The 13,517-nt window shown below is 41.2% G+C and overlaps 1 protein-coding gene and 1 pseudogene across 2 annotated transcripts in view; one reads left to right on the top strand and one right to left on the bottom strand.

Annotated features, from left to right (window-relative positions):
* Positions 1-13,517, bottom strand: part of Wnk (Wnk kinase) — a 1,618,425-nt gene that overhangs the window by 56,633 nt on the left and 1,548,275 nt on the right. The window lies entirely within an intron of this gene.
* On the top strand, positions 11,585-12,507 carry LOC137234343 (protein phosphatase methylesterase 1 pseudogene; annotated as a pseudogene).

Genomic DNA, 13,517 nt, shown 5'->3' on the forward strand with positions numbered 1-13,517 from the left:
GTGTCAGAAGAGGAATTGTTGAATAAATTCCGAAGATTTTGAATAAAACTTGGACATGTCAAAGTTGAGTAAATTGAGGATCCAGCAACTGAAGATGGAGTTGGAGAGCCGTGGATTGAATACAAACTGCAATAAACTCGAACTTCAGGCACGACTACGAGACGTTATGGAATCGGAAGGAATTAATGTGGACGAAGATGTCTTTCATCCTGATGGGGACGAGACAACAACAAAAATTGAAGAGAAAAATGAAACATCGCAGACAGTTGCGAGCACAGACTTGAACATGATTTTGGCTGCAATATCTGCTCAAACATCGAAAATGGCATCTCAACTGGAATCACAGGAGACACGTATAACATCTAAGATGGAAACACAACTAAAATCCCAGGAGAACCGTATAACATCGAAGATGGAAGTACAAGAAACGCGTATTTAAGAAATTTCGACACAGATTACATCTAAGATGGAAGCACAAGAGGCACGAATATCCGAAATGTCGGCGCAAATTTCAGCACAGATATCATCGCAGATCTCTGCTCAACTAGAAGAGCAAGAAGGACGTATTTCCTCGAAGCTGGAGGCGCAAGATACAAAAATTGTACAACTCGAAGACAAAATTGATGCCGAGATTGAAACATTGAGAGGTCGTATACAGGAGTTGCAACTAACTAGCCCAGCAGTTTCAGCGAGTAATCCAAAGGTAAAAACACCTTCCTTTGACGGCTCTGTTCTTTTCCAGGTGTTTAATATTCAGTTTGAGAAGACCGCAGCAGTGAACAACTGGAGTACTGAAGATAAAGTTGCTGCACTATTCGTGGCATTGAAAGAATTAATGAGCTTAACACCGATAAATAATAAAATAAATAAATAATAATTGTTACGCAAATAAATAATAATTGCTATTCAAATATTATTGGGGAAAACTGAAACGAAGGAAACAGTTAGTGGCATATTGTGATGGTATCATTTCGAAAACCGCCACGTCCTCCTCGTCAAGCAAGGTTTCATCGAGGATCGAGCCACGGTCAACTCGCCGAAAATTACGAAAATGGGTGTGGCACTTTTTACTTAGCTATTTTCTATGTTTCGGGAGCCATAACTCGAAAAAAAATTAACATATTGTTACAAAATTCGGGATGCTACTTTCTTTATAGCAGGAAATATTTCTAATAAAAATGGACGGGATCTGTTAAGGACCACGGCCACTTTTATATAAAAGATGTTTAAAACGGTCGTAGACTAAAATAATAAGCTATATCTTAGCGAAACATAGTTGTATATCAATGATATTCCACTTACCCAGTTTTATTGCAAGAGGAAATTGGAAGAATTTTTATTTAAATGGGCGGAAAAAAATAAGTCCCTCGTAATAAAATTCGATACACATGTTAGGCTTATATCAAGATATATTTCCAGTAAAAACAGCATAGATCAAATTTCAACATTATTGCAGGGTTATTCTGTGTAAAGCTCTACGACCTGTGCTTTTCACCATATTGTGGTGAACTCAATAAAGTGAACAGAAATCAACTGTTTAGTGCAACAATCGCGAAATCGAAAAAACGTAAGAGTTAAATATTGTTCATTATTTTTTGTAACAAATATTTTAAAATCATAGTTTTTTCAAGGAAATCAAAAGTGGAACATGCTACGCATGAGCAATTGTAGCGATATGTCCCATTTTATGCTTCTAACCCCGATTTGGGAATAGGAAAGAATAATCCGCTGAGTTTTTTGTGGGTCATTTCGGCATGGGTTTGGGGCTCCCTCGGGGTCATTTGGGGGTCATTCCGGGTTCTTCTTGGGGACACACTCGGGGTCATTTGGGGGACATGCCGGGATGGTTTTCGGGACTCCATCGGGTCCTCCCGGGGTCATTTAGGGGTCGTTACGACGTGACCCCCAAATGACCTCGAGGGAGTCTCCAAAACCATTCTGGAATGACCTCGAGAGAGTCCCCAAAAAGATCCCGGAACGACCCCGAAATGACGCCGGATGGAGGACCAGATGGAGTCCCCAAAAAGGTCCCGGAATGATCCTCAAATAACTCCGAGGGAGTCCCCAAAAACATCCCGGAACGACCCCAAATTACCCCGGGACGACCCCGAGGGAGTCGCCAAACCATCCCGGAAATACCCCGAGGGAGTCCCCATAAACATCCCGGAACGACCTCTAAATGACCCCGGGAGGACCCCGAGGGAGTCCCCAAAATCATCCCGGAACACCCTCAAATTACCCCGAGAGAGTCCACAAAAAGATCCCGGAACGACCCCCAATGAAATTACCCCCAAAAACCCCAGGAGGATCTTCCCACAATAATAGCAAAAGTAATAAATCTTCCATTTTCTCTCGATCGCACAATAACAGAATTCTAATTTAAGTTTATCCGTATAAATTAAATTATCAAGAGCGTTTGACTTATTGACAATTTGTCAGCGAAAAACTTTTTATATTTTACATAGAATAGCAATTCCTTGATAAATTATCAAACTTGACAAATAAGCAAGATGGTGAATTTGTCAAGTGTACTATTTACTAAGTAATCAGGTTTTTTGTGTTTTCCAAAACGTTATATGTATTAAAAGTATGCGTGGTTATTATCCGAATTTGTTTATTTTAAATGGCGATGGGGACATTAGTTCCAAGGAACCCATATACCAAACTTCAATAAGGTATCTGAATAGTCACTCCAGTTATTGTAATCACAGACGGATGGACGGACAAACATGGCTAAATGAATTCCTTTTTTCATCCTGATTATTTTGATATAAGGACGTCTATATTTATCTCGATTCGTTAATGCCGTAACGATCAACCGTTATTTTACCAAAGGTCATAATTTTGAAATATATCGAAAGCTTTAAGTTTTAGGTTTGCTTCCTTAAAATGTGATGTACGAATAAATATATAGGGCCGTAATCATAGTTGCTGACTAGAATACTGTTTAGTTGAAATCTTACCTAAATTAAAAATGGGATTTATAATTTTGATGTGTCATAGACATATTAAATATAGTTTTCATCTAAAATAAGCATGGACAGGGTATCGGCATGAAAAAAAGGCATTGATTGGCGCAATGAAGAAATTTTTAGAAGTTTTAAAAGTTCACCCTGTTCCTTACAACCGTGGTTACTTGACTCCACGTATAAAAAATGGAAATTTTTTACTTGACAAGAACTCTTAAAATACCACAAAAATTGTCAAAGGAGTACCTGAAAACGCGTTTTGATAAGAGTAATCATAATCCGGTGGCGGATAATTATAATTCAATTATATTTAAAAGTTATTAGCAAACGTTTAGTAACAATTCGTTGTTTTCTATCAGCCGTCAATTTAAAAAAGGAGCATGTTGAAGACATGATCGAGTTTTCGGACTAAGTCCGCCCCCTCCGTCTGGCAACACCCGGCCAGTGCGGCCAAGCGCAAGCAGTGCAGCTCAGCTGTGGCTTGCCAACCACCACCGCGCTCACTCTCAATTGAGTTTTTAGTTTACCTAAAACTACCATCCTTTACGCACCGTGCCAGCATCATTCGATAATCGGTTTGAATACCGCCTACCCGCCTTCACGCATCTATCGTGCCCGCTCGTGTTCGCTACCCAACGCAGTTTTTATTATCGCCCGCCCGCCGTCGCGCAGTTTTATTTTCTTTATTTATATAATTGAAGTTAACTAAATTAAACTTTATATTTTGGTTTATATTTAAAATAAAAATCCCAATTGTGAATATACGATATACATATATACGTGTGCCCTCTTTCCACTCAAATAAAGTGCTTAGTGCAGTGAGTATTTTATACACAGCATAAATAAAGGGATTTTATTATAGTTTTTCATAGGAAAGAAGTGACCTAGAATGTTGAGCCATTGTACATGGACCTGCAAAGTGTAAGTCCCTTTTACATTAGAAAATCATTGATCTCAAGTGGTCATGACATAGACTGAGAGTGTTTAAAATTTTTGTTGCTAGCTCTTGTTGTATTCCGTGTTTTATGTCACGCTTTCTTTTAAGAGGAATTGGCAAATGTAAAGGGGAATAGAAGACACGAAAGGAAGTGCCAACAGAATTGAATTTAAGAATTCTGTAATGTAGTTCAATAATCAGAAGTCGGAAATAATAAATTGTTCTTTTATTAATAGATATTCACAAAAAACCGAAAAATTACCCTCAAACGGCTACGAAACTGGTGAAAATTGTATTCGCACAAACCGCCTGTTTAGTTAATTATTTCTGTGTACAACAATATCGCCAAAGTACATCAACCACATGAAATTTTTTCGACATGTATTAAAAATCAATAATACCTATTTCTATATTTAATTCCAAAATCAATATAGGATGCTACTGTTTCCTCAAAATATACTAAAATATCAAAACTCACAAATATCTATGAATGCGGAATAATCTTAATAACAGATTTCGCATACCGTCGCACATTTCACAATTGTGTAACTTTCGTCACAAACATATTCAGCCCTATTCTGCATTTCGACTTGGATTGGAATTTTTTCGATTTGGCAATTTTGGTATTCTGTGTTCCAATCTCTTTCGATCCAACTTCGAATCGTTCGATTTTGTGTATTCTACATTTCGATCGTAGTGCCGTTTTTCTAAGTTGCAAATTTGTTGGCGGAAAAATATTTTCTTTTTATTTTTTTATTAATTTATAACAGAATTTTAACAAAAATGTAAGTAAAACTTGCTAAGAAACGTAAAAGGCTTGATGATGACTGTTTTTATATGTTTCCAGGTCAAAAACAACATGTCGATGTCGAAGTCCTTGGACGTATTTGCCCCGCAAAAGTATCTAACACATACTTGAAAGCATCCTTATTAAGTCGAAAGTTTTTTTGAGCCTAAATAAGAAAATAAGTCATTAAACTTTAACAATTTTAAATTCAATTTCTTACAATTCGTCACTCATCTCAAATGGATTACACAAATCTCGCAATATTTGCCTTTCCATTCTCGGATGGCCATTTTCGTATGCGTTGCTTTCCAACTCCACAAATAATGCCACGGCTATTGAATCCAGTTAGCTATAATTTGTGTATGTCCGTTGGGTCCAGTTATATGCCAAAGCAAGCTGCCGGAGTAGAGGAAGGTGACGCGAAAACGTAGGATTGTTTACGAATTGCGGAAAGAATAAATAAATCTTCATAAAGTATTTTAGGCCCGTGCAATGAAATTAGCATCCATAAAATTAAGAAAATGTCAACTTTATTCGTGCAGGAATCCGTTTTAACAAAACTTGGTGGCCACGGCAGGGAATTGGCCAAAATAACGACAAAAACACACATACAATTATGAAAGCACTTCACTCAAAGAAATATAACATTGCGGCAATATATTCTATTGCTTTTTTTTGTACAAAATGGCGTGGATAGTAAAATATAAACGTTTTTCAGTGTTTTTTACAAATTTTCTTTAATTTACGTTGTTCCATTTATAATTTACACATTCCGTACAAACAGCTGATTTCGAAAAATCATTTGCTCTTCCTCTTCACGTTACGATTCCGTCGTAACGCAGAATACCCAACTTCGATTAAAGCGTAGCGTAGAACGAGAACGTAATCGAAATGCAGAATAGGGGTGATTAATACGCATTCTAGCGAAAATAAATTAGTTCCTGGCGCATATTCCCTTGCCTTCGTGGCGGTGGAAATGGTGTGTCCGCCCGCTAAAACGTCGTCGACATACATAAACTGTCGTAGGATGTCCGATGCGATGGGATAGGTTTCCTCTACGTCCTCTGCTAGTTGAAGAAGGGTCCTTATGGCCAGGTAGGGCGCGCAGTTTACTCCGAAGGTCACCGTCTTCAATTCGTATATGCTGATGGGTTCGCTGGTGGATAGCCTGAAGACGATGCGTTGATACCTGGTGTCCCTGGGCTCTAGCAATATCTGCCGGTACATCTTTTCGATGTGACTGTTGAATACGTATCGGAACAATCTCCAACGGAGTATGAGAATTGTTAGATCACTCTGAAGGACTGGGCCTGAATGAAGGACATCATTTAAACTGATTCCATTAGCAGTGGGACAGGAGGCGTTAAAAACAACTCTCACTTTAGTGGTGGTGCTTTCTTCCTTAATTACTGCGTGATGGGGTAAAAAATAGGTGTCGCATGTATCTGCCGGAACATGCGCTTCTACTCGTGCCATATGAGCTAATGTTTCATATTCTGATACGACTCGGTTATATTCCGTCTGCAATTCGGGATTTTTCGCTAACCGGGTTTCATTTCTGAAAAATTGTGAGCACGCGCTCTTTAGCGACGGTCCTAATGAGATACCCTTTTTAAAATCCTGCTTAAAAGGCAAAGACACGATATATTTGCCATCCTCATTTCTTTTGGTGGTTTTTTGATACAACTCCTCGCAGTAATTTTCGTCTTTGGTATAAATATGGTTTTTGGGAATGTCTTCCAGCTCCCAAAATGACGCTATTTGTTTGTCCAGCGATACCTCATTAAAAAACGACACACACCTGCCGGCTAGGCTGGCCGTTTCCGTTTGGTCAGTTAATATCCAGCCAAATACTGTTTCCTGCGCAAGGAGGGTGCCTAAAACATTTTTTCGTATACCGCCTAGCATTATCTGTGCGTAAATATCCCCACCCAAAATAAGATCTACTTGTTCATTTACAAAGAACCTCCGATCTCCTAGCACCAAGTCCGGGAAAACTTGGTGTGTCATGGGGTCAATTTGACAGGTTGGCAGATTGCCAGTGAGCTGGGCTAAAACCAATGCCGTAGTGTGTATGCGTACATTCGAGTTTATTGATGACCGCAACTGAATGAAGCATGCCTCTTTCACTTGGGCTGACACCGTGTTGTTTATCCCTGACACTTGTGCATTTAGCTTTCGACTGGGCAAATTTATCCTTCTCTTAAGTCGCTCTGAAATGAACGAGCACTCTGATCCGGAGTCTATTAGGGCGCGGGCCGAAAAGTGTTCATTGTTATAAAAAATACTGACTTGCGCAGTACCTAATATAACCCCTTTGCTTGTATTCGCGAAACAGGAATTGAAGTTGGTTGGTAAATTATTTGCCGTGGCAAACTGACGTTGGGCCTGAGCCTGTGCCGAAGTAGATGGTCTTTGATCTAACTGTGCTTGTTGGGTTGTGGTTGGTCTTGCACTCGTGCCCGCATTTTGTTGAATATGCAGGAGTGTATGATGCCTGAGATGGCAAATGCTACAATTAAAGGAGCACGTACATTTAGATACTGTGTGTTTCGCTGAGAGGCAATTCAGACACCCCCTACTGTCTTTTATAAACGCCACTCTGTCTACGACAGAGAGCCGTTGGAAGCTTTGGCATTGTGACAGCTTGTGGTTATTTTTCTTACAGTATCTGCAAGTGTTTCTAGCTACATTTGCTTGGTAGGCGCCTACTTTCTTTTGAGACGAATCATTATTATGTTTGGGTGGTGGTTGTTTGGGAGCTTTGGTATTTGTGCTACCTGTTAATCCCGAGACTGTTGCCAAGGTCTGGAACCTATTCGATAAAAATTTATCCATATCTTCCCATTTCGATATTTCAGTTTTATTCTCTATGGTCTGTTCCCATAAAGCTAGCGTGCTTTCGGGTAGTTTGGTGGAGCATAGATATGTGAATATCGCATCCCAATTGCCTATCTCAATTTGATGAGCTTTTAGAGCTGAGATGCAGTTATTTATTTCCCGCTGAAGTGTTTTAATCGCGGTGCCACACTCACTTTCTACGCTTTCAAGGTTGAATAATATTTTTAATTAGGTATTTACGAGAATTCGTTTATTCTCATATCCTTCCCCTAAATTCTTCCACGCTGTGTCAAACCCATCGTTTATGAGGGGGCATTTTTTAACTATATCCCTTGTCTCACCCTGCGTTTTTTGGTTGAGGTTAAATAACTTCTCAACTGGGGTGAGGCGCTTATTTCGTATGTATTTTGCCGTGAATATGTCACGGAACGTTGGCCAGGAGAGGTAGTCACCTTTGAATACATCCGTATCGCACGGAGGTAGTCGCATGCTGTGTTCTGGGTCAGGTGTTCCTTCTCCCTCCTTATCGCGTTTAGTTAGCTTTGCCATTAATTCAGACATGGTTGAACTGCCGCGTACATATGCGGAATACGTCGCTTGGTATTTCGGTTTGGCCTGTGCTAACACCTTTTTCTCTGCCGTTTCAGAGTACAAGATATCCTCATAAGCTAGCTTTGCCTTTCTCCAATTATTCTTTAACTCTTCTTGGTGAATGGCTAGAGTATATTTTGTGTGTTCAGTTTGAGGTCTGCTGTTGAACTCAGCCTCAAACTGTGCCACTTCATCAGCTGCTTTAATGAATTTCTCCATATCGTTTGATATTTAACAGAGAATAGCTATTATTCAGGGCCTAATTAGAAAATTTAAGTTTGATGCTCAGGAGCAAAGGGAAGGGTTTCAATAACCTAACACCACCACTCAAAAACAAATTTTCACGCAAAAGAAAAATTTTGGAATCACCTCTTTATGATCTTTTAAAATTTATTATAACCAAATATATATGTATATATATGCAATAAAGTGTTATTTTCAGCTCTTCGCCACTGAATACCAGATTTTATGAAAAATAATTATATACGTGTGATATAATATAATAAATATGTGATATAAAGATAAAGTGAAAAAAATCGAATATAAATGTGAGGATTAAACGACTCAAACCCAATTTATATTGCTTTTTAAAAAAAGAAGATATTGTACTTAAATTTACAAAACAGTGAGCCTGTATGTGTGACCGGTGTGCAATATGAGGAGTGAGGTTATGTCTCTTCTAATAAAATGTATATTGCTGGTGCTAAGTGTCCAAGGAAAATTTGCTTGCCACAAAATTAACGCTTGTAGCTAGAGCCAATAAATGGTCTTTTGCAATAAAACGTGTGTGTGTGCACGTTTAAATTTTTAAACGAGCAGAAAGCACTGTGAGAGCGATTTTTTCTAAATATTCAGATAACGACCAAAATGGTGTTATAGAAATTTGGACAAGCACCTTTTTGTCACGAATAAGCTCAAAATTTGTATAATAATTTATAACCGCGATGGTTGCAAGAACCGAAAGTGCAGTGCAGTGCAACGTTTCAAGGGAAGTTTAAAGCCACTGACTGCTAGCCTTAGGCTGTGTCCAATACCTCTTACCACGGGTGGGGGAGAGTATTGGATAGACAAAAGGCTTTGCAATACCACTGTTTATTCAGTAATTTTTTAATCACCGCATGTGATTAATATGAACAAACAATTTTTTACACTTTTCTCTTGTGTCACTTTTTTTGCAAATTTTTTATCACCGCGTGTGATTTATATGAAAAAAAACTTAACCACTTTTTTCTTTGTGTCACTTTTAATTTAAGCACATACCTTTTAACCAACGCTTTTATTAGTGTATTGACGCTGAACAAATTCCGTTGTTTTGTCCGGAATGGCTTTGTAGTCAACGCTTGATGTGAAGATTTGATAAATTTAATTGTTTTATTAGTGGACTGTATCTCGATATAGTTCTGACTCCTTTACTGGCGCTGATGGACCATGAAAACATGAGCTGGCGGATTCCAGACTAGTTTCTTTCGATGGAGGTTAGGAAAGAAAGGCAGTGATTAATATTAAAATTTCAATAGACTTTATTTCACAAAATATGTAGTGGAAAATAACAGAAAGAGAGTTTAAAGGTGCAAGCATGCAATTGCTACAATATTACCTTTAATATATCCAGGGACTCTGCGTTCTGGCGGTGTGACGTTTGATGTGGTTTTAACTTGCGGCTTCAAGACGTTCGAGCGTGCGTAAACTGCTGCGGTTTTAATCCAAGTGAGCGAGTTCCCTTTCCATGCATTCCGTTTATCCCCAAAGCTAATAGGCCTTTGGCGGGGTAACTTAACGAAACGTCAATTTTGCTTTTAGTATATGTTCTAACGGACGTAATAAATAAGCGGTTCTGTATTAAATTGCATTAGGGTGGCTGGCCCTTAATTTTCCTTTGGGGTTAGCCTGCTGGCCTAAACATGCCGGCCCCTTGCGGTACGCAACCTCGCCTTGCCCTGCTGCTAGAGTAGACAATATCTAGAGGGAGAAAGATGAGACATTTGTGGATGGACAGACTGTACGCATGAGTTCAAAGTATAACATATTCTTTATTACAAAATTCATAATTTAAAGGCAAATTCAAAATTCATTTTTTTTTTGATATTTATCTGCGACCCTTTAGGCTCTGGATACTCCAGAGAGCACGAAGCCGAATATCGTGCTTTGCGCCAAGAGCGGGCCGAATGACGCTGGCAGAACTTAATTCAGCATAATGTCGGCATATACGTCTGCCCCGAGAACTAGGCGTACTGGCGACGCGACGTAGAATTTGGGATTGGCGAGACAGATATGAGTATACATAGCCGCGATGGCTGGATCCAGGCTGTGACTAGGCGCCACTCGGTGGAAATGTGGCGTGACGACGGCATGGGTCGCAATGCGTTTGTTGTCGCCGTGCTTCCCCCGCAGACACACCACACAGCCTGTCTGGCTACCCACTCGAGTTTCGTCCAGCCGCAGATCCCGGACCAAATCGGCGGACATGACTGTGGATGGCGAACAGACGTCGATCAATGCTCGCACCAGATGTAGTCGTCCTCCAGCTTCTATTTTGACGATAGCGGTCGGCGAAAGCGAGATCATGGGCCGCAGTACCGGTCCAGCGACGGGGTCCAGCCCTGTACGTCCACTGCGGAACGCTAGCGGCGTCCTTAGCTGGCGAGTGGCAATGACTCCTCGAGAATCGGCGGCGGTCGACGTAGAGCGAGGCAGGCTGGTCGTGATGGCTTCGTGACGGCGATTTGTGTTGTTGTTGGCCAGCTGGGGGCGTTGTCGTGGTCGTCGGCGACGGTGAGGGGTTCTGGTTGACTGGCCAACATGTTGAAGCGGGGGTCGGAAGAGTCGTGGTTCCGATCCCCCTGAGAGGCCGAAGGGCAGTGGTTCCGATGTCTCTGAGAGTCGGAAGGGCAGTGGTTCCGATCTCTCTTTGGCCATGCTGGCTGGTTGGGAATAGATGTCCCTCTCCCTGGTTCCTCGGTCGATCTCCTCCGTCTCAATATCGGAGGCGTAGAGTGACAACGCCCCTTCGAGGTTATCGCGTTCTTCCTCCTCTACCAGTACACTCCATGGCTTGTACGGCTCACGTGAGGCTTTGGTATGCTCATCCACGTTAAGGGTGGTGTGGTGTTTCTCGCCACATCGCCGACATCTCCCGTTGCTTGTGCAACCAGCCGTGCGATGCGCCATGGAGAGGCAATTGCCTCAATAATTGCCCAGAAGAGCTTCACGCATCCGTTCCTCAGGCGTCTTTGAACGGTAGACTGGGCATAGACGGATCGGATGCCTAGCCGAACACAAATGGCATGGGACCTTGAAATAGCTGGCCTTTTTCTCATATACTTTGCGCAATTGGCCGTAGCGGGTCATGATGCCTGCAATTAGACTCATTAAGTCATATTATATATGTATTGATTATTTTTCAAATACATATCTGGTTGTGGCTGAGTGATACTGGTAATACAATGAAGGTTGGTGACGATGTCTGCCTCAATTCTGCTGCTCCTTCATGGGGGTGGATATTCTGGTTTGACATGGTCACACTTTTGCGTGGAAATAATTCGCATTATTTCTTGCCAGTGTCTTGCAATAGATTTGCGTGGACATGGCGACACCAAAACAGAAAATGAGGATGACCTTTCTTCAGACAACCTCGCAGAAGACATAGGCGATCTTGTGCTTAAACTTTACCCGGATGATACTCCGCCCATTCACCTAGTTGGTCACTCCATGGGCGGTGCTATAGTTGTTCATTTTGCACACAAGGCAATCATCTCAAGTATAATTGGCATTACTGTCATTGATGTGGTCGAAGGCACTGCAATGGAAGCTTTAGCCAGTATGCAAAGCTTTATACGTTCACGACCCACCCATGTTGAAAGTATACCAAATGCCATTGAATGGTGCATACGAAGTGGCCAAATACGCAATGTAGATAGCGCAAAGGTCTCAACGCCGAGACAACTTATTAATTGCACAACGAAGCTGCTAGCCACCAATGAGTTACCTCTGCCAGAAGACGAAGCCGATGATGGTATTCACCCAGTAGCCTTACACATCCCTTCAGTGTTTCCGAAGATGAAGAAATGGGAAATGATAATGGAGGAGCCCCAACCATTTCAACGACTACTGCAAAAGGAAGCGAGAATGACAGCAGTTTGGACTCGTCCGATTTCAGAAAACCATCTTTGCTAAATGATGAATCGCAAAAAGGGTATACTTGGCGTATTGACTTGTCGAAATCAGAAAAGTATTGGGTAGGCTGGGTTACTGGATTAAGTGAAAAGTTCTTAAATTTGCGTGTTCCCAAACAATTGTTATTAGCCAGCATTGACGGCTTGGATAAAGCATTAACCGTTGGCCAGGGCGTTTATGTTTTGTGGCAGATAGTAGATCTGCGGTAGGGTTTGTTGGCCTCGTTCGAGGTGAACGAGAGCGGGGTTAAGCGGTTTGTTGGCCTCGTTCGGGGTGAACGAGAGCTGAGTTAAGCGGGTTGTTGGCCTCGTTCGGGGTGAACGAGGGCGGGGTTAAGCGGTTTGTTGGCCTCGTTCGGGGTGAACGAGAGCTGAGTTAAGCGGGTTGGAGTTACAAGTCTCACTCACCCTCACTGGAGGGTGGTAGTAGGACCAATAAATTCAAAGACATACGCCCACAAATTAGGCACATCCACTAATAGATCAGGTAACTCGTCTGCCAGATCTGTAAAGACTTGTGTAAATGTTTGTGGTTCACATACTTTAGTACGCATTAGATGTACAAATATTGTGACGCATACCTTACGTTGCGCACGTTTTACATTTCTTAGATGTAGATAATCGGAAAGTATGTATGTTAGCAGTGTTTTTTTTTCCTTTTTTTATATTTGAACATGCATTCAAGGCAACTTGATGCTATCGAAAAGTGTTTTTACTCCGTCTGTTTTCGATAAGGTTGTCAGTTCACTGGTTGAAATTCCACTAGATTTATAAGTTGGGCGGCTCACGACGTAGACTCATTAGTTTGGTCTTTCGTGAAGTGGAAGACAATAGAAAGGATTTTTAATTGGGTGCCACAGATTCTTCTGCCTCATCGCGATTGTAGGGCATGATGATGAGTTTTACCAAGGGTCGGGTAATCTGGCCTTTCATCGTCATGATATCGACCACTCTGACGCGATCGTCAGGTCCTGGGTGTAATTTGACCACCCGTCCGAGTCTCCATTCATTTGGAGACAGATTATCCTCCTTTATTACGGCCAAGTCCCCGATTTTCAGGTTCGTTTTGGGAAATCTCCATTTGTTTCTTTTCTGCAGTTCAGAGAGGTATTCCGATTTCCACCTCTTGCAGAAGGAGTGATGTAGGGATTTTAACTTTTGCCATCGATTTATGATTGAGGCAGAGTTTTCGCTGGCGTCAGGTTCTGGTGGAGATAAGA

The sequence above is a fragment of the Eurosta solidaginis genome, chromosome X, assembly GCF_040869045.1.
Source record: "Eurosta solidaginis isolate ZX-2024a chromosome X, ASM4086904v1, whole genome shotgun sequence".
NCBI classification, from domain to species: domain Eukaryota; kingdom Metazoa; phylum Arthropoda; class Insecta; order Diptera; family Tephritidae; genus Eurosta; species Eurosta solidaginis.